Genomic DNA, 21,446 nt, shown 5'->3' on the forward strand with positions numbered 1-21,446 from the left:
GTTTTCCACAGTTTCTTGTGATCCACAAAATCAAAGTCTTTAGCATTGTCAATGAAGCAGAAAAAGATGTTTTTCTGAAATTGACTTACTTTTTCCTATTATTTAATGAACATTGGCACTTTGACCTGTGGTTCCTCTGCCTTTTGTAAACCAAGCTTATACATATGGAAGTTCTGGGTTCATACACTGCTGTGGCCTAGATTAAAGGTCTTAAATCCTGAAAGATGATGCTGTGAAAGTGCTGCACTCAATATGCCAGCAAATGTGGAAAACTCAGCAGTGGCCACAGGACTGGAAAAGATCAGTTTTCATTTCAATCCCAAAGAAAGACAATGCCAAAGAATGCTCAAACTACCACACAATTGGACTCACCTCACACACAAGTAAAGTAAAGTTTAAAATTCTTGAAGCCAGGCTTCAGAAATACGTGAACCGTGAACTTTCAGATGTTCAAGCTGGTTTTAGAAAAGGCAGAGGAACCAGAGATCAAATTGCCAACATGCGCTGGATCATTGAAAGAGCAAGAGAGTTCCAGAAAAGCATCTGTTTCTGCTTTATTGACTATGTCAAAGCCTTTGACTGTGTGGATCACAATAAACTATGGAAAATTCTGAAAGAGAATTGGCATACCAGACCACCTGACCTGCCTCTTGAGAAACCTGTATGTAGGTCAGGAAGCAACAGTTAGAACTGGACATGGAACAACAGACCGGTTCCAAATAAGAAAAAGAGTATGTCAAGGCTGTATATTGTCACTCTGCTTATTTAACTTACATGCAGAGTACATCATGAGAAACACTGGGCTGGAAGAAGCACAGGCTGGAATCAAGATTGCTGGGAGAAATATCAATAACTTCAGATAGGCAGATGACACCACCCTCATGGCAGAAAGTGAAGAGGAACTAAAGAACCTCTTGAAAGTAAAAGAGAAGAGTGAAAAAGTTGGCTTAAAGCTCCACATTCAGAAAACTAAGATCATGGCATCCGGTCCCATCACTTCATGGCAAATAGATGGGGAACAGTGGAAACAGTGTCAGACTTTACTTTTGGGGGCTCCAAAATCACTGAAGATGGTGACTGCAGCCATGAAATTAAAAGACACTTACTCCTTGGAAGGAAAGTTATGGCCAACCTAGACAGCATATTAAAAAGCAGAGACATTACTTTGCCAACAAAGGTCCGTCTAGTCAAGGCTATGGTTTTTCCTGTGGTCATGTATGGATGTGAGAACTTGACTGTGAAGAAAGCTGATCACCAAAGAATTAATGTTTTTGAACTGTGGTGTTGGAGAAGACTCTTGAAAGTCCCTTGGACTGCAAGGAGATCCAACTAGTCCATCCTAAAGGCGATCAGTCTTGCGTGTTCACTGGAAGGACTGATGCTGAAAGTGAAGCTCCAATACTTTGGCCACTTCATGCGAAGAGTTGACTCACAGTCGTTTAATGGAATTTTCTTCTCAGATGTGAAATAGATCAGCTGGAATTCCATCACCTCCACTAGCTTTGTTCTTAGTAATATTTCCTAAGGGCCACTTGACTTCACAGTCCAGAATGTCTAGCTCTAGGTGTGTGACCACACATCGTGGTTATCTGAGTTATTAAGACCTTTTTTGCATAGTCCTTCTGTGCACTTTTTGGAGAAAGAAATGGCAACCCACTCCAGTATTCTGGCCTGGAAAATCCCATGGAGTGAGGAGCCTGGTAGGCTACAGTCCATGGGGTCGCAAAGAGTTGGACACTACTGAGTGACTTCACTTTCTCTTTCACTTTCTGTGCACTTTAGCCACCTTTTCCTAATCTCTTCTGCTTTGGTTAGGTCCTTACTATTTATGTTTTGTTTTGTTTTTTTTTTTTTAGTCATGTCTGTTCTTGCATGAAATCCATTGATATCTCCAATTTTCTTGAAAAGATCTCTAGTCTTTCCCATTCTATGGTTTTCCTCTATTTATTTGCACTATTCATTTAGGAAGACCTTTTTTTTTTTTTTTTTTTTTTTTATCTTAAGACCTTCTTATCTCTCCCTGCTATTCTCTGGATCTTTGCAATCATTTGGGTATATCTTTCCCTTTTTTCCTTGCGTTCTTTCTGTTGTTTCCTCAGCTATTTGTAAAGCCTCTGCAGACAACCACCTTGCCTTCTTAAATTTCTTTTTCTTTGGGATGGTTGTGGTCACTGCCTCCTGTACAATGTATCCTGTACAATTTTACAAACTGTCATCAATATTTATTCAGGAACTCTGTCTACCATATATAATTCCTTAATCTGTTTGTCACCTCCACTGTATAATCTAAGGGATTTGATTTACATCATCCCTGAATGGCCTTGTGTTTTCCCTACTTTCTTCAATTTAAGCCTGAATTTTGCAATAAGCAGCTCATGATCTGAGCAACAGTCAGCTCCCGGTCTTGATTTTGATGACTGTATAGAGTTTTCCCATCTTTGGCTGAAAATAATATAATCAATCTAATTTCAGTATTGATATCTGGTGACATTCATGTGTAGAGTTGTCTCTTGAGTTGTTGGAGCAGGATGTTTGCTATGACCAGTATGTTCTCTTGACAAATCTCTGCTATCCTTTGCACTGCTTCATTTTGTACTCCAAAGCCAAATTTACCTGTTACTCCAGGTATCCTTTGACTTCCTAATTTTACATTCCAATCCCCTATGATGAAAAGAACATTTTTTTTTTTTTTGGTGTTTGTTCTAGAACATCTTGTAGGTCATCATAGAGCTGTGCCATTCAACTTCAGCTTGTTTGGCATTTCTGTTTGGGGAATAGACTTGTATTACTCTGATGTTGAATGGTTTGCCTTAGAAATGAATCAAGATCATTCTGTCATTTTTGAGATTGTACCCAAGTACCACATTTCAGACTCTTTTGTTGACTACATGGGTTATTCCATTCATTCTAAGGAGTTCTTGCCCATAGTAGTAGATATAATTGTCACCTGAATTAAAATTGCCTATTCCCATCCATTTTAGTTTACTGATTCCAAATATGCCAATGCTCACACTTGCCATTTCCTTACCTTAATTTCTGGACCTAACATTCTCATTTTCTATGCAAAATTGTTCTTTACAACATCAGACTCTATTTTCATCATCAGACACATCCACAACTGAGCATCATTTCTGCTTTGGCCCAGCTGCTTTATTCTTTCTGGAGATTTTATTAATTGCTCTCCACTCTTCCCCAGTAGCATATTCAACACCTTCTGACCTGAGGGGGCTCACCTTCTGGTGTCACATCTTTTTGCCTTTTCATTATGTTCATGGGGTTCTCACAGAAAGAATACTGGAGTGGTTTGCCATTCTCTCCCCCAGTGGATCACCTTTTGACAGAACCCTTCACTATGACCTGTCTTTCTTGGGTGATCTGAGAAATATGGCTCATAGCTTCATAGAATTACATAATCCCCTTCAACATGACAAGGCTCTGATCCACTTAGGTGAATGGTTTTAAGCATGGATCTAAGCAACAGTAATCAATGAGCCATTTTAGCATCCATTGATTATTATTGCTTAAATCCATTCTTTTATTACAGTTTGCAAACTCATGATGCTTCTAATACTAGAATTCAATCTGATTCATTACTTGAAATTTTGTAAAGATATATGAATATATATATATACAGTGCTTGGATTACCTTCTGAGTTGGACTTTATACAGAAAATGTTGAATAAATGTGAGCACATTTCCCATCATATAAAATTTTTAAGCATAGCTGAAATTATTCCAGATGTAATTAAAAGAGAAGATGCTTGAAATCATTAAGAACTCCTGAATTTGACTATATTTGATATGCTTCAATCAATTATAGTAATTTTATGATGAAATTATTTAATTCTTGTCCAAAGGAACTCACTTAAAATATCTCTTGATCTTTTTGATATTACTACAGTTGTTTTTCCATTTCTATGCTTTATGATATATCAAGTATTCCAGTATTGTCATAAATATTTACTTGCTTATTTCAAGTATTTGCCTTTTTTTTTAAGGATTCTGGTTTCTTTTTAACAGTAAATGATACTCAGAAATTATGATGTGGACGTGAGAAGAACTTGTTGCTAATACTTTTATCTTTATTCCTAGGCTTTTCCCAAGGAACACCTGAGAAATGTATATTTTTACAATATAAAAATAAATCACATATTCATGCTAGCATTTCTATTTTAAATTTAACCATACAATAGATTTCCTAAGATTTTATTTTATACTTAAATCTCCATTTTCTTGTGCTGAAAATACTGACACTTATCATTAATATAACCTTATTTAGTTTTAGTCGACAATATACTTGTGATAATCCAAAAATAAGAACACAAGGTGGGAGGAAGGATGAATTAGGAGTTTTACATTAGCAGATACAAACTACTATGTATAAAATAGAAAACCAACAGGGTCTAATCTGTAACACAGGAAACTTTATTCAAGATCTCATAACAAAACATAATGAAAAAGATCATGGAAAGGAATATATATATATATATATATATATATATATATATATATATATATAAATGTCTTAACTAGGGCTTCCCTGGTGGCTCAGATGGTAAAGAATCTGCCGGCAATGCAGGAGGCCTGTGTTTGATCCCTGGGTTGGGAAGATCCTCTGGAAGAGGGCATGGGCATGGTAACCTACTCTAGTATTCTTGCCTGGAGAAGCTCCACAGACAGAGAAGCCTGCTGAGCTACAGTCCATGGGGTCACAAAGAACCATACATGACTCTCTCATGTATGTGTGTATATATATATGTATATATATATATATATATATATATATATGCATGCATATATATATATATATATATATACACACACTCATGTATGTTTGTGCGTGTGTGTGTGTGTGTGTGTGTGTGTATATCATTTTGCTGTACTCCAGAAACTAACATGACAACATTAAAAATACTTATAATGAATTTAACAAAACACTTTTTAAGTAAAAAACAAAAATTGTTGACGTTAAATTAGAACTAAAGAAGTACGTAGATCTTTTCTATGAATTGGAAGACATGATATTGTTAAGACGGCAATAATTCTTGAATAGAGCTAAAGCATCAATACAATCCCTATCAAAATCTCAGCTGTTTCATTTTTTTAACTGAAATGATAGTACAAAAATTTACATGGAAATTCAATGGACCCGAAATAGATAAAACAATTAAAAAAAAAACAGATTGGTAAGAATTATAATTTCTAATATCAAAACTTCCTGCAAAACCACAGCAGCCATGATGCTATGGTGATGATATAATTGAAAAGAAATGAGAAGTCAGAAGTAAATTTAACTAATTACTTACTAAGTTTCCAAGATACTTCATTGTGGGGGGAAAGCCTAATCAAAAATGTGCAAAATATTTGAGTGGACACTTGACCAAAATATAAATATCTGTGCTTAGCCGCTTAATCGTGTCCAACTCTTTGGGACCACATGGACTGTAGCTGGCCAGGCTCCTCCATCCATGGCGCTTCTCCAGGCAAGAGTACTGGAATGGGTTGCCATGCCCTCCTCCAGGGGATCTCCCAACCCAGGGATTGAACCCAGGCCTCCGCATTGCAGGCAGATTATAGTCTGAGCCACCACAATAGTCTGAGCCTCCACGAAAGACCTAGTTAAGACATTAAAATGCAATGATACCACTAGTCATGATGGAAATATAAGTTATAACCAAAATGAAACGGCACTTCATACCCATTAGAATGGCTCTAACACATAAGACAGAGATATATGGCAAGACCAATACAATATTGAAAGTTAAAAAATAAAATAAAATTAAAACAAAAACATGTTGACAAGAATATGGAGAAAGAAAATCTTCATATATTCCTGGAAGAACTATAAATGGCACAGTAACTTTGGGAAATATTTGAATTTTTTGTTAACAAATTAAACATAAAATTAACATACTACACATAATACTCAAAAAATACTCAAAAACATTCAAAAATACCATCACTTCAGTTCAGTTCAGTGACTCAGTCGTGTCCGATTCTTTGCGACCCCATGAATTGCAGCACGCCAGGCCTCCCTGTCCATCACCAACTCCCGGAGTTCACTCAGACTCACGTCCATCCAGTCAGTGATGCCATCCAGCCATCTCATCCTCTGTCGTCCCCTTCTCCTCCTGCCCCCAATCCCTCCCAGCATCAGAGTCCTTTCCAATGAGTCAACGCTTCGCATGAGGTGGCCAAAGTACTGGAGTTTCAGCTTTAGCATTATTCCTTCCAAAGAAATCCCAGGGCTGATCTCCTTCAGAATAGACTGGTTGGATCTCCTTGCAGTCCAAGGGACTCTCAAGAATCTTCTCCAACACCACAGTCCCAAAGCATCAATTCTTCGGCGCTCAGCTTTCTTCACAGTCCAACTCTCACATCCATACATGACCACAGGAAAAACCATAGCCTTGACTAGACGGACCTTTGTTGGCAAAGTAATGTCTCTGCTTTTCAATATGCTATCTAGGTTGGTCATAACTTTCCTTCCAAGGAGTAAGCATCTTTTAATTTCATGGCTGCAGTCACCATCTGCAGTGACTTTGGAGCCCAGAAAAATAAAGTCTGATACTGTTTCCACTGCTTCCCCATCTATTTCCCATGAAGTGATGGGACAGGATGCCATGTTCTTTCTTTTCTGAATGTTGACCTTTAAGCCGACTTTTTCACTATCCTCTTTCACTTTCATCAAGAGGCTTTTTAGTTCCTCTTCACTTTCTGCCATAAGGGTGGTGTCATATGCATATCTGAGGTTATTGATATTTCTCCTGGCAATCTTGATTCCAGCTTGTGTTTCTTCCAGTCCAGTGTGTTTCATGATGTACTCTGCATATAAGTTAAATAAGCAGGGTGACAATATATAGCCTTGGCATACTCCTTTTCCTATTTGGAACCAGTCTGTTGTTCCATGTCTAGTTCTAACTGTTGCTTCCTGACCTACATGCAGGTTTCTCAAGAGGCAGGTCAGGTGGTCTGGTATTCCCATCTCTTTCAGAATTTCCCACAGTTTACTGTGATCCACACAGTCAAATGCTTTGGCATAGTCAATAAAGCAGAAATAGATGCTTTTCTGGAACTCTCTTGCTTTTTCCATGATCCAGCGGATGTTGACAATTTGATCTCTGGTTCCTCTGCCTTTTCTAAAACCAGCTTGGACATCTGGAAGTTCACGTTTCATGTATTGTTGAAGCCTGGCTTGGAGAATTTTGCGTATTACTTTACTAGCATGTGAGATGAGTGCAATTGTGTGGTAGTAGTTTGAGCATTCTTTGGCATTGCCTTTCTTTGGGATTGGAATGAAAACTGACCTTTTCCAGTCCTGTGGCCACTGCTGAGTTTTCCAAATTTGCTGGCATATTGAGTGCAGCACTTTCACAGCATCATCTTTCAGGATTTGAAATAGCTCAACTGGAATTCCATCACCTCCACTAGCTTTGTTCCTAGTGATGCTTCCTAAGGCCCACTTGACTTCACATTCCAGGATGTCTGGCTCTAGGTCAGTGATCACACCATTGTGATTATCTGGGACATGAAGATCTTTTTTATACAGTTCTTCTGTGTGTTCTTGCCACCTCTTCTTAATATCTTCTGCTTCTGTTAGGTCCATACCATTTCTGTCCTTTATTGAGCCCATCTTTGCATGAAATGTTCCCTTGGTATCTCTAATTTTCTCAAAAATATCTCTAGTCTTTCCCATTCTGTTGTTTTCCTCTATTTCTTTGCATTGATCACTGAGCAAGGCTTTCTTTTCTCTTCTTGCTATTCTTTGGAACTCTGCATTTAGATGCTTATATCTTTCCGTTTCTCCTTTGCTTTTCACTTCTCTTCTTTTCACAGCTATTTGTAAGGCCTCCCCAGACAGCCATTTTGCTTTTTTGCATTTCTTTTCCATGGGGATGGTCTTGATCCCTGTCTCCTGTACAATGTCACGAACTTCATTCCATAGTTCATCAGGCAGTCTGTCTATCAGAACAAGACCCTTAAATCTATTTCTCACTTCCACTGTATAATCATAAGGGATTTGATTTAGGTCATACCTGAATGGTCTAGTGGTTTTCCTTACTTTGTTCAATTTAAGTCTGAATTTGGCAATAAGGATTTCATGATCTGAGCCACAGTCAGCTCCTGGTCTTGTTTTTGTTGACTGTGTAGAGCTTCTCCATCTTTGGCTGCAAAGAATATAATCAGTCTGATTTTAGTGTTGACCATCTAGTGATGTCCATGTGTAGAGTCTTCTCTTGTGTTGTTGGAAGAGGGTGTTTGCTATGACCAGTGCCTTTTCTTGGCAAAACTCTATTAGTCTTTGCCCTGCTTCATTCCGTATTCCAAGGCCAAATTTCCCTGTTACTCCAGGTGTTTCTTGACTTCCTACTTTTGCATTCCATCCCTTATAATGAAAAGGACATCTTTTTTGGGTGTTAGTTCTAAAAGGTCTTGTAGGTCTTCATATAACCATTCAACTTCAGCTTCTTCAGCATTACTGGTTGGGGCATAGACTTGAATTACTGTGATGAATGGTTTGCCTTGAATGAACAGAGATCATTCTGTCATTTTTGAGATTGCATCCAAGTACTGCATTTCAGATTCTTATGTTGACCATGATGGCTACTCCATTTCTTCTGAGGTATTCCTGCCCGCAGTAGAAGATATAATGGTCATCTGAGTTAAATTCACCCATTCCAGTCCATTTCAGTTCGCTGTTTCCTAGAATGTCAACATTCAGTCTTGCCATCTCTTGTTTGACCACTTCCAATTTGCCTTGATTCATGGACCTGACATTCCAGGTTCCTATGCAATATTGCTCTTTACGGCATCGGACCTTGCTTCTATCACCAGTCACATCCACAGCTGGGTATTCTTTTTGCTTTGGCTCCATCCCTTCATTCTTTCTGGAGTTATTTCTCCACTGATCTCCAATAGCATATTGGGCACCTGCTGACCTGGGGAGTTCCTCTTTCAGTATCCTATCAATTTGCCTTTTCATACTGTTCATGGGGATCTCAAGGCAAGAATACTGAAGTGGTTTGCCATTCCCTTCTCCAGTGGGCCACATTCTGTCAAATCTCTCCACCATGACCCGCCTGTCTTGTGTTGCCCCACGGGCATGGCTTAGTTTCACTGAGTTAGACAAGGCTGTGGTCCTAGTGTGATTAGATTGACGAGTTTTCTGTGAGTATGTTTTCAGTGTGTCTGCCTTCTGATGCCCTCTTGCAACACCTACCATCTTACTTGGGTTTCTCTTACCTTGGGCATGGATTATCTCTTCATGGCTGCTCCAGCAAAGCACAGCCATTGCTCCTTACCTTGGACGAGGGGTATCTCCTCACCACCGCCCTTTCTGACCTTCAACATGGGATAGCTCCTCTGGGCCCTCCTGCACCAGCCCAGCCACCACTCCTTGGACGTGGGGTTAGTCCTCCCAGCCGCCGCCCCTGGTCTCCACACGCCGCCCACCCGCATGTGTTTGCAAGCCTTTCTTTGGAAGGTCCGAGTTAGCTTCTACAACGGGAGAACTCCAGATCTGCCCAGAGGCCCGACATTGCAGAGTCACAGCCGAGATGCTGCTCTGCGCTGGGCGAGCCTCGCCAAGACATTCCTAGCTTCTAGCATGACTGCCCAGGCAGGAGCAGGCTGCAGGATTGTGGGAGACCTGACTGGCGCCTTACTGGCCTCAGCTCCGCTCTTGCCTTCCCTTTGGACCTAGGGTCCAGGCCTACTTGGAGAGGGGTTAGGGTCTGCTTGTGTCCAAACTGCCAAGGCCTCCAGCAATGAGAGCTCTGTCAGAGGGAAGGGAAGAGCACGTGGATGGATTCCCAAGCTGTGGCTTGGCTGCACAGACTCAGCGCCGCACAGAAAGAATCAGGCCCCCAGTGTCCCTGGGTTGGGGATGCAACAACACACCCAGAGTATTCCTCCGTGTGCACCAAGAAAGTGCCGGACAGACTTAGTTTCCCTAGAGCTCTGCTACAGAGTAGAGATGTGTGGATGTGGTTTGGGCCTTCCCCCATGTGTTTGAGCTCCCTACCACAGCCCCAGCTCAGGGGAACCAGCCTCTGAGGAAAGACCTCCAGGAAGCGCTTTTTGCCCAGGCCTGGAAGCCCAGTTCACAGCAGGCAGGGAAGCGAACCTCCTTTGGGGAAGAAGAGAAGGCCCACTGGCGTGTGTTTGCAAGCCTTTCTTTGGAAGGACCAAGTTAGCTACTATAACGGGAGAGCTCCAGATCTGCTCAGAGGCCCGATATTGCAGAGTCACAGCCGAGATGCTGCTCTGCACTGGGCGAGCCTCGCCAAGACATTCCTAGCTTCTAGCGTGACTGCTCAGGCAGGAGAAGGCTGCGGGAGTGTGGGAGACCTAACTGGTGCCTTACTGGCCTCAGCTCCACTCTTGCCTTCCCTTTGGACCTAGGGTCCAGGCCTACTTGGAGAGGGGTTAGGGTCTGCGTGTGTCCAAACTGCCAAGGCCTCCAGCAATGAGAGCTCTGTCAGAGGGAAGGGAAGCGCACCTGGATGGATTCTCAAGCTGTTGCTTGGCCGCCCAGACTCAGCGGCCGCACAGAGAGAATCAGGTTCCCAGTGCCCCTGGGTTGGGGATGGGGCTCCACAGCCAGAGCGTTCCTCCATTCTCGGCAAGAAAGTGCCTGACAGACTTCACTTCCCTAGAGCTCTCCTCCAGAGCAGAGACGTGTGGATGTGGTTTGGGCCTTCCCCCATGTGTTCGGGCTCCGTAGCACAGCCCCAGCTCAGGGGAACCGGCCCCTGAGCAAAGACCTCCAGGAAGCGCTTTGTGCCCAGGCCTGGAAGCCGAGTTTACAGCACGCAGGGAAGAGAGCCTCCTTTGGGGGAGAAAAGGCAGCCCGCTGGTGGGTGCTTGCAAGCCTTTATTTGGAAGGACCGAGTTAGCTTCCACTAGGGCAGAGCTCCAGATCTGCTCAGAGGCCTGATATTGCAGAGTCATGGCTGAGATGCTGCTCTGCCCTGGACGAGCCTCGCCAAGACATTCCTAGCTTCTAGCATGACTGCCCGAGAAGGACCAGGCTGCGGGAGTGTGTGAGACATGACTGGCACCTGACTGGCCTCAGCTCCGCTCTTGCCTTCTCTTTCGACCTAGGAGCCAGACCTTCTTGGAGAGGGCTTAGGGTCCGGTGGTTTCCAAACAGCCAAGGCCTCCAGCAATGAGAGCTCTGGCAGAGGGAAGGGAAGCTCAACTGGATGGATTCTCAAGCTGTTGCTTGGCTGCCCAGACTCAGCACCACTCGGAGAGAATCAGGCTCCCAGTGCCCCTGGGTTGGGGATGGGGCTCCACAGCCAGAGTGTTCCTCCATTCGTGCCAAGAAAGCGCCTTATAGACTTCACTTCCCTAGAGCTCTCCTCCAGAGCAGAGATGTGTGGATGTGGTTTGGGCCTTCCCCCGTGTGTTTGGGCTCCGTAGCACAGCCCCAGCTCAGGGGAACCAGCCCCTGAGCAAAGACCTCCAGGAAGCACTTTGCACCCAGGCCTGGAAGCCCAGTTCACATCACATGGGGAAGTGAGCCTCCTTTGGGGGAGAAGAGGCAGCCCGCTGGTGGGTGCTTGCAAGCCTTTATTTGGAAGGACCAAGTTAGCTTCCACTAGGGCATAACTCCAGATCTGCTCAGAGGCCCGATATTGCAGAGTCCCATCCGAGATACTGCTCTGCCTCCTAGAGATCGAATCCCCGGGCAGATTGAGGCATGACAACCTCTCGAGGACCAGATCCCTAGGCAGGTCAAGGCGTGATGACCTCCTGGGACCCCTGAACTGTAGTTGGGCATCCCCAAGATCTCCAGTGTGACCAGTACTGGGTAGGATTAGGGGGTTGGATATTATAGAGTATTTATCCCCCAAGGTCAGCTATTTTCTAGTTGTCTCTCCAGAAGATTGTAGAGGCAACCTTGTGGGTCTGGGTGGGGCTCAGGAAAAGAGCATGAAACAGGAGGGAAGGGGGCAGAGTTGAACCTTTGAAAGAATGACAAAGCACAAGGGTATCAGATCAGATCAGATCAGTCGCTCAGTCGTGTCCGACTCTTTGCAACCCCATGAATCGCAGCATGTCAGGCCTCCCTGTCCATCACCAACTCCCGGATTTCACTCAGACTCACATCCATCGAGTCAGCGATGCCATCCAGCCATCTCATCCTCTGTCGTCCCCTTCTCCTCTTTCCCCCAATCCCTCACAGCAACAGAGTCTTTTCCAATGAGTCAACTCTTCACATGAGGTGGCCAAAGTACTGGAGTTTCAGCTTTAGCAGCATTCCTTCAAAAGCAATCCCAGTGCTGATCTCCTTCAGAATGAACTGGTTGGATCTCCTTGCAGTCCAAGGGACTCTCAACAGTCTTCTCCAAAACCACAGTTCAAAAGCATCAGTGCTTCGGTGCTCAGCCTTCTTCACAGTCCAACTCTCACATCCATACATGACCACAGGAAAAACCATAGCCTTGACTAGACGGACCTTTGTTGGCAAAGTAATGTCTCTGCTTTTCAATATGCTATCTAGGTTGGTCATAACTTTCCTTCCAAGGAGTAAGCATCTTTTAATTTCATGGCTGCAGTCACCATCTGCAGTGATTTTGGAGCCCAGAAAAGTAAAGTCTGACACTGTTTCCACTGTTTCCCCATCTATTTCCCATGAAGTGATGGGACCGGATGCCATGATCTTCGTTTTCTGAAGGTTGAGCTTTAAGCCAACTTTTTCACTCTCCTCTTTCACTTTCATCAAGAGGCTTTTGAGTTCCTCTTCACTTTCTGCCATAAGGGTGGTGTCATCTGCATATCTGAGGTTATTGATATTTCTCCTGGCAATCTTGATTCCAGCTTGTGTTTCTTCCAGTCCAGCGTTTCTCATGATGTACTCTGCATATAAGTTAAATAAACAGGGTGACAATATACAGCCTTGACATACTCCTTTTCCTATTTGGAACCAGTCTGTTGTTCCATGTCCAGTTCTAACTGTTCCTTCCTGACCTGCATACAAATTTCTCAAGAGGCAGATCAGGTGGTCTGGTATTCCCATCTCTTTAAGAATTTCCCACAGTTTATTGTGATCCACACAGTCAAAGGCTTTGGCATAGTCAATAAAGCAGAAATAGATGCTTTTCTGGAACTCTCTTGCTTTTTCCATGATCCAGCGGATGTTGACAATTTGATCTCTGGTTCCTCTGCCTTTTTGAAAACCAGCTTGAGGTAAACCAATTAAAATCAATTGGGTCCAAGATGACAAGTCAAATTCAAGTAAACCTTAATCCCCAATCTATAAGCCAACAGACACACCCAGAAGTGGCAGGACAGCTCCAAGGCGTGGTCAGTAGTGGGAGGAGTGGCTGCTTCCCCAATGTCTGGGATGATCATCCCACTCTTTAACATATTAATTCCACCCCCTCACAAAACATAGCCAGGCCTAATTCCATGGCCCCATCCCTTGCCCTCGGCAATGGTTCACACCCTGAAGAGTGGCTTTTCTCCATCTGGATCCTAACAAATCCACCTCTTATCACTTTGTCTCTCAATGAATTTTTGCAATGAGACATCAGAGCCTGAGTGTCATTAGTTTTGGTCGGGCTTGAGTCCCGAAAGAGAGCTGAAGGACAGGAGGAAAAAGCAGTGGGAAAAACATGCCAAGGAATCCCCTTCATAGCCCACCAGAAATTTTGCTAAATATCTGATCGGTGCTCACAATTTCATTGGTCTGATCCTTGGCACAGAGAAGAGAAAGGGCAGAAGATCCCCCACCGGCTTGCGTAACAGCTACTGGAGCTCAGCAGATAGCACCTTTGGGACTTGCTGAGGAGTAGCCTCTCCAGAGTCCCTAATTGTGCCCCTCGCCGCCCGCCTGTTCGCGGGAGGTTCGAGGAAACAAGAAACGAGAGATTGTAAACATCCCTCCAGCCATAGGAGAGAGGACCGCTTACCTTAACCGGAGGTCTTCTGGAATCTGAGACTGGGCCGCATGAGCTTTCTGCTGAGTTCGTTTTTCGCTGTCCCAGTTTCCAGCACCATGGGCCTTCCCCTGCGCTGGGTTTCTTCGCCTTCTCCTTCTAGCGCGGGAGCTTCGCTGAGTTGGGCTCCTGCTGTGCTTGGCCTCTTCCTCGCAGAGGTTGTTTCAGCCAGGTTAAACCCGAGTCACGTCACCATAGATGTCACGCGAGTGTATGTTCCTCAGTTCTTTGTCTCATCACAACAAAGATTTGGAGTGACGGACATTAAAGCCCTCGGAGCATCACAGCTCTCGAGTCTTGGACAAACCTTGTTATAGCTCTTAGGCAAATCAGTGTTACAGCTCTATTTTATTTAGAAGATAGCAGGAGAATCCATCCTCGAAGGATGAGGGCATGCCAACCCAAAAACTTGAAGAGAAGATAGTGGAGGAGTGAGTGGGGGAGGGAGAGAGAGAGAGAGAGAGAGAGGGAGAGGGAGAGAGAGAGAAAGAGTGCATGCACGTGGGAGAGAGAGAGCGAGAAAGCACTTTGGCTCCTCCTTTTATATGTTTTTTCCTCCACCTGGGCCTGCCCTATGCAAATTGGGCTTAGCCAGGAGTGCTGTTTGTTCTACCTGAAGTCTTCACTCTGGTCCTTGGACCTTCCTTTGACCTTCCTTTGTTATATTTTTGTGGGCTTTTCCCTTCCTTGTCTTTTAGCCACCGCCATTTTGGACTCCTTTTCCCTATTCTACCTACCTAACAGTAAAGAATCTGCCTACCAATACAGGGAACACGGGTTCAATCCCTGGTCCTAGAAGATTCCACATGCCCAGGGCAACTAAGCCCCTGAACAACTATTGAAGTTTGCAAGCTCCAGAGCCCAAGTTCTGCAACCAGAGAAAGAACTGCCATGAGAAGTCATGGCACGGCAACTAGAGGGTAGCCTCTGCTCACTACAACTAGACAAACTAGCAATAAAGACCCAGCATAGTCAAAAATAATTTAATGTAAAAAAAAAAAAAAGGACAGTTCTTTGAAGAAATGACTGAGACTAGGGGAGAGACTGTAAATATATGAGCCAGGGTAATCTTAAATTATGAGAAAGTAAAGAAAGTAAAGACAACTATCAAGCTGTCCAAACTGATAAAAATGAATGATTACACAGTTTTATCTGTATATACTAGCAAATAACAATCTGAAAAGGAATTTAAAAAAACAATTCCCTTTCAATAATGTCAACATTAATAAAATACTTTGCCATGGATGTAATGAGGATGATAAGACTGGCACACTGGAAATTATACACAATTGCTGAAAAATACCCTAAATACATGTACAGATATTCCATAGTGATGGAAAGACTTAAGTTGGCAATACCATGGAATGTATCTTCAATCTGAAATGAAGATTCAATATGAATTACAAAAGGCTGAAAGGTTGTTGCTAAACCACAAAACATGCCAGGATTCTTGGCCTCCAGAGGAGAAGAGTTCAATCCAGGGCCAGTGACGAAGCTTGATCACTCAGAGGTTTTGTGTTATAAAGTTTTATTAAAGTATAACAGAGATAGAGAAATCTGCTGACATAGATATCAGAAGGGGGAAGAAAGAGTACCCCCTGCTAGTCTTTAGCCAGATGTTATACAGCCACTAGCAGTCTGCTAATTAAAGAAAGACAATGTCTCAGAGAATGGCACCAGGCCCCTCACCAGCAACATGCATTGAGATAACATTGGCAGCAGGTGAGTCATCCTGTTAGGGGAAGCACACTGATTGAAACCGCCCACCCTGGCCAGGCACCATAGTAACTATTTGCATGAGTTGTTTTATGACAGGAGATCCTGATAAGGAATATGAAACTAATAAGCCACCACCAACCAGAAGAGTTCAAGAAAGGTCAAAAGGAGACACCGCATGTCCGTCCACTTCCCAGAATCCCTCTCGCTAGCATCCATCTTGGCTGAGCGATGCATGCACCAACAGGAAAGACTCTGAATTAGAATGATTGGTCAAAGACCAGCCAGAAACTAATCCCATCACCATAAAACCCGACATTGCTAGCCACGTGGCAGAGCAGTTCTCCTGGGTTCCATTACCCTACCGCTCTCCACCCGGGTGCCCTTTCCCAATAAAGTCTCTTGCTTTGTCAGCACATGTGTCTCCTCGGACAATTCATTTCCGAGTGTTAGACAAGAGCCCAGTTTCAGGCCCTGGAAGGGGTCCACCTTCCTGCAACAATCCCGAGCGATAAAATGATTGACATGAATCTTGAAGAGAGGCAGATTTCCAAGTAAATATATAGTTTTATTAACATAGATTAGGAGAACAAGGTATGAGTAAAACATACTAGTTTGTCAAGTCAGTTCTGAGCCTTTAGGGGCAACCGACCTGAAGACAGAGTCTTGGGTAAATACATAGTACATTAACATAGCTTAAGACAAACATTTCCATAAGAAAAGTGCATTGCTTAGCTCAAGGTCTGAGAAAAGTTAAATTCAGGTGGAGCCAGGAGTGGTCATGGCAACACAGCATTTTCAGAGAAACCTCCTTTTAAATTTGTATCGAGATGGAGAAAAATTGCAACACTAGTTTCTTTCCTCCTGCCTCTTAAGAGAGAGATAAAAAAACGTCTGACACTTGTAGCCTATTTTCTCTGTCTGGAGACCCCTGGCCTTCCTGCCTGTTACCCTCTCCAGGCCTGTAGGAAGCAATACACAAGCTGACCCTAACATACACGTGGAAAGACAAGGGACTCCAAGGAGCCAAAACAATCACATGAGTCTGCAGTTCAAACGTTCTCTGGTATGCTGTGCTAAGTCGATTCAGTCACGTCTGACTGTCAGAGCCCACCAGGCTCCTCTGTCCATGGGAATTTTCCAGGCAAGAATACTGGAGTGGGTTGCTGTGCCCTCCTCCAGGGGATCTTCCCAATCCAGGGATCAAATTCCTGCATTGGTAGATAGGTTCTTTACCACTAGCACCACCTGGGGCAAAAGTGCCTAAATGGAGATCAGGGAAACCCAGATAGGAGAAGGGACTCAGAGACAAGTAAGTGAGGGAAGGAGATTCTTAGCCACATTCAGAGAAGCCCAGTAGGTAGTTCTGCAGGTGGAAGAGGAGGAGGAAGCAGGCTGGAGCTGTGTAGAAGATGAAAGAGGGAACTAAAGCAGGGGCCCCCAACCTCTAGGATCTAATGCCTGATGATCTGAGGTGGAGCTGATCAAATAATAGAAATAAGTGTTTAGTCACTCAGCCATGTCCAACCCTTTTGTGATCCTATGGACTGTAGCCCACAAGACTCCTCAGTCCATTGAACTCTTCAGGCAAGAATACTGGAGTGGGCTGTCATTTCCTTCTCCAGGAGATCTTCCCGACCCAGGGATTGAACCCGGGTCTCCTGCACTGCAGGTAGACTACGAACTGAGCCACCAGGGAACATAAAGAGTGCACAATAAATGGACTACACTTGAAACATCCCAAAACTTTCCCCTACCCCTGTCAAAAAATTGTCTTCCAAAAAAATTCCCGAGGTCAAGGAAGGAACTTCAAGTGTACTCAGCTGTCCCAGGTTGCTGGCTTAGGGATATGCTGAAGCAAGGGTGTCCCAAGAGGTAGACCCTCCCTTGCGTGGGGTCCTCAATAGACCTCCGATAGCCTTGGTGATGATTGGGGAGATTTGTTTCATTTTTTTTTAATATCCTTGTGGGATAAACTTAAAACTTAGCAATTGTTACAGCCTTCCTAAGAAAAAATGTTCTGTCTTTACTGATCCGTGAAGTACCAACTATGATGATCACTGTTCTAATATACCTCATAGTGTTGCTGACACTATGGATATAACTGTGTGAAATTGAACTTGTTCAATAAAAATGATGAAGCATCTGCCCTGTGGCCAGCACTTTCCAAGGGTTGGGGAGGAAATGAAATACTCCATAAGATGCACAGCTGGTAGGCACATTCTTTTAAAAAGGCTTTTACATTTCCACCAATAGTTTATTCTCAATGTCAACACTTGCCAATCAGTGACCATGCTGGGTAGGAAGCTCATTAAAACCCAGGAGCCAGGGATCCTGGAAGGATATCCCATTCTCCCTTAGACAGTCCTCCACCCTCTCTGGGTCTGTTTCCTCATCTGTAAAATCATGGACAACTGACTATAATTCATTCCCAGAACCCAAGTCTATTGAGAGGGATGGGAAATATTACTCCAAGGCCTGGATGATAGACCAGATTTAAAGAAAAATATGTCATTGCTGCTTTTCAGTCAAACAGAAAAATACAATGAAGGAAGGAGTGCCTGGTCCTAAGGGATTTGCCTAGGGGTCTAGTCTGGAAAGTTCTTACACATCAGGAGATGGCTCCGAGCTGGATTTCCACAAACAAGAACATCCATGCAAAGGACAAGCCTGCAGGGCTCTGTGCCCATCAGCCACAGGAAGAGACTGCCTCCCTACAGCCAGCAGCATTTACAAGTGACCTCCTAAGGCCTTCACCAAACTACAGGAGCACCTCTGGGCTTTCTGTTTCCCTCACTTTTCTGACTCTTTTCTTTAAAAAAAAACCCACACATTTCTTCATAGAATGTCACAGTGTAAGGAAAATAGGCCTTCAATTTTTAGACTTCAATTTTCAAAAAAAACTTGGAGCTTTTTTTTTTTTTAATTAAAGTGCCACATAATTTAAAAATTTTACATGTTCTATTTATTCAGTTCTAAAACACCACACTTATCGCACAGGGTCCCCATGGAAAGGCCCCCTCTCAGCAAGACAGCCACAGATTCCACCATGAAAGGGCAGCAAGGTGCCCTCCTCCCTTCTTTTCTTCCTGGGTGTCTACCAGGTGTTTAAATCCATGCACCCTACTACGTTTCTAGGGTGTAATTCGTGGACCCTTCCCTTTCCCATCCCAGCAGGTGGTCAAGGGCCTGCTGGGCTGCAAAGTGCCAGAAGCAGGGCTGGGCCAGCTGGCCAGAGTAAGGGTTATGAAGTCCCTGCAGGTGAAATCACCAGGCAGGATAAATCCCTTGGACTTCCAGCAGGCACTAGGCTGCTTGGGAAAACCGTGCAGGTGTGAGCTTTATGCGAAGGGGTAAAGCAGTAAAGGCCTTGATCCCAAAGGCAAGGCCTTTCTGCAACCGCCAGGTTAGGGGGCTCCGAGACTGTGCCAACAAAGAGGGCAGAATACGTGGTTCCCTGCTCCACCGAGTCCCAGTTCCCTTACCTGTGGTCCGCACCCCTCTGCTCTGCTCACTGGATGCCGATCTATGGGGACCCAGAAGTGCACGAAATGGGCTGTTCCCAGCCACAGTGGCAACCCCTGAGAGCACAACCAGGACCCTCCCACCCCAGATGCACCGCTCGGGCTTGCCCCACCCCTGGCTTGCTCCCGGTGTGCCTCCCCACCCCACCCCCGCCACCACCACGCGCTCCTGGTGTGCCCTGCCCCCACGCCCACTTCAAGGAGAGGCCCGCGGGCCTCGCTACCACCTCCAGGTGAAACATAAGGACAAGCACATCCACCCCACAGAGACAATCCAAGCTTTTTATCAGCTGATCTGTCTATGATTTAAGGATAAAACTATGACTACAGAAAGAAAAGATGACCTGACCTAGGACGGCCATGATATTCTATAAAACCAGACAAAATTGGTTACAAGGAAACTTCTTTTTTTTTTTTTTCTTGGAAACCATAAAGCTGATTCTTTTGCATATGCAATTAAAAACAATTAGCTTGTTACAAAGGCCTGCCTAGGGCAACGCTTGAAGTTAACCCTTGCCACAGAATTCAACAATTTCCCTGGTGGCTCAAACTGTAAAGCATCTGCCTACAATGTGGGACGCCTGGGTCCAATCCCTGGGTTGGGAAGATCTCCTGGAGAAGGGAATGGCAATCCACTCCACTATTCTGGCTGCCACCCCCCCAAAAAAAACGGCTCAAAGAAATATTTTAAATCTCAGGTGGAAAAGTAGAAGATCTCTGGTCTGTCTGTCTGGATTTATATATGTCTCAGTGTGAGTCTTCTGTTTTTTGATAATATTGCTTAAGTCCTGAGTACTTATTTAAATGGTCTCAAGAAAAGGAAGCCCTTACAAATCAAACAGTTGGAAATACAAGAAAACATTGAACCTAAATGAATTTCAGATTCACGTGAACTGGAAAATAGTCAATATTAAATATCTAGTATTTTTTTTCGCTACTCTACTGTAGACATGTCTAAGAGTCATTAACATTAAACACAAAATTTTCATAGTGCCTAGGTTTATTATAAGTTAAAAATTGCTATATTGTTATATCTGTCACAAGCTTGTCAACAAGAAAGTACCTCTAAACAACAAAAAAACATAAAAAATGTAAATATGATATGAACTTTTAGATAAACTATTAACAATAATTATACTTCAAAATATATATCTATAATAGTCTTGTTTGAAGGCAGAGGAGAAGGGGATGACAGAGGATAAGATGGTTGGATGGCATCACTGACTCAATGGACATGAGTTTGAGCAAGCCCCTGGAGTTGGTGATGGACACGGAAGCCTGGTGTCCTGCAGTCCATGGGGTCACAAAGAGTCAGACATGACTGAGCAACTGAACTGAACTGAACTGAAAATAGTTTCTCCAGATTTTGGTTACCTGAGTTTCTATCGTTGTGCTAAACTAAGTGACAACAGTGTATTGAATAGCTAGGCCATTTTCAAATAAATTAAGGTTCTGAAACATTCACTACTTGAAAGGACCTCCCTCTTACACAGAAACAAAAGAGATTTTTGACTATTCATGAATAGTGTCTGGTGCCATCCTGACATGTTCAGTGAAAGAAAGCATTTTTTTTTTTTTTTTTTGTATTATCACTGATACATATGTTCACCAATCTATAGAATGACAATATAAAAGTCAGTTCCTGGTTGCTTAAGGGAAATGTGTGACTTATTATTAAAGAAGGTATGAGGAATGAAATTGCATTTTATGAAGGAAAACGAAGTAGTTCTGTCTTACAGGTGGCAATTTCAGGATGGGAGAAGCGAAGGAATGGGTACAGAATGGGATAAGGAGGTTTTATGGAAAGTGGACCCCCAGAAAAGAGTTTTGTGCCTAGAACAAGTTTTCTTGAGGTGTTGAACTGCCTTTGCTAATGGATTTTAAGGTTTTTTTTTTTTTTACCTCTTATGTGATCTGTTCTAGGTTTACATTTGAAATCTTTTGTTAACTTTGGCTAAGTGGAGAAGTATTGTTTCACGGTGACTTATGTGATCCTACCTGACTATTATAAACCCTTTTGATATCTATGAACAAGCCTGCATAAATAATTGACTTCTAGCTAACTTTGGGGTGCTTCAGAGAGCCCCTGAGACCTCCCAAAGAGAGATATTAAACAACCTGAGTTCATTTGGCATGTTAAACTACATGGAAAGTGCTGTCAAAAAGAGTGATGAACCTTCCCAAGTTATATTATATGGTGGATGTTACTGTAAGGTATAATTTGGGCTGAGGCAGAAAAGGAGAGAGAGATGGCATT

Source organism: Bos indicus x Bos taurus, chromosome X (assembly GCF_003369695.1).
Source record: "Bos indicus x Bos taurus breed Angus x Brahman F1 hybrid chromosome X, Bos_hybrid_MaternalHap_v2.0, whole genome shotgun sequence".
Classification (NCBI taxonomy): domain Eukaryota; kingdom Metazoa; phylum Chordata; class Mammalia; order Artiodactyla; family Bovidae; genus Bos; species Bos indicus x Bos taurus.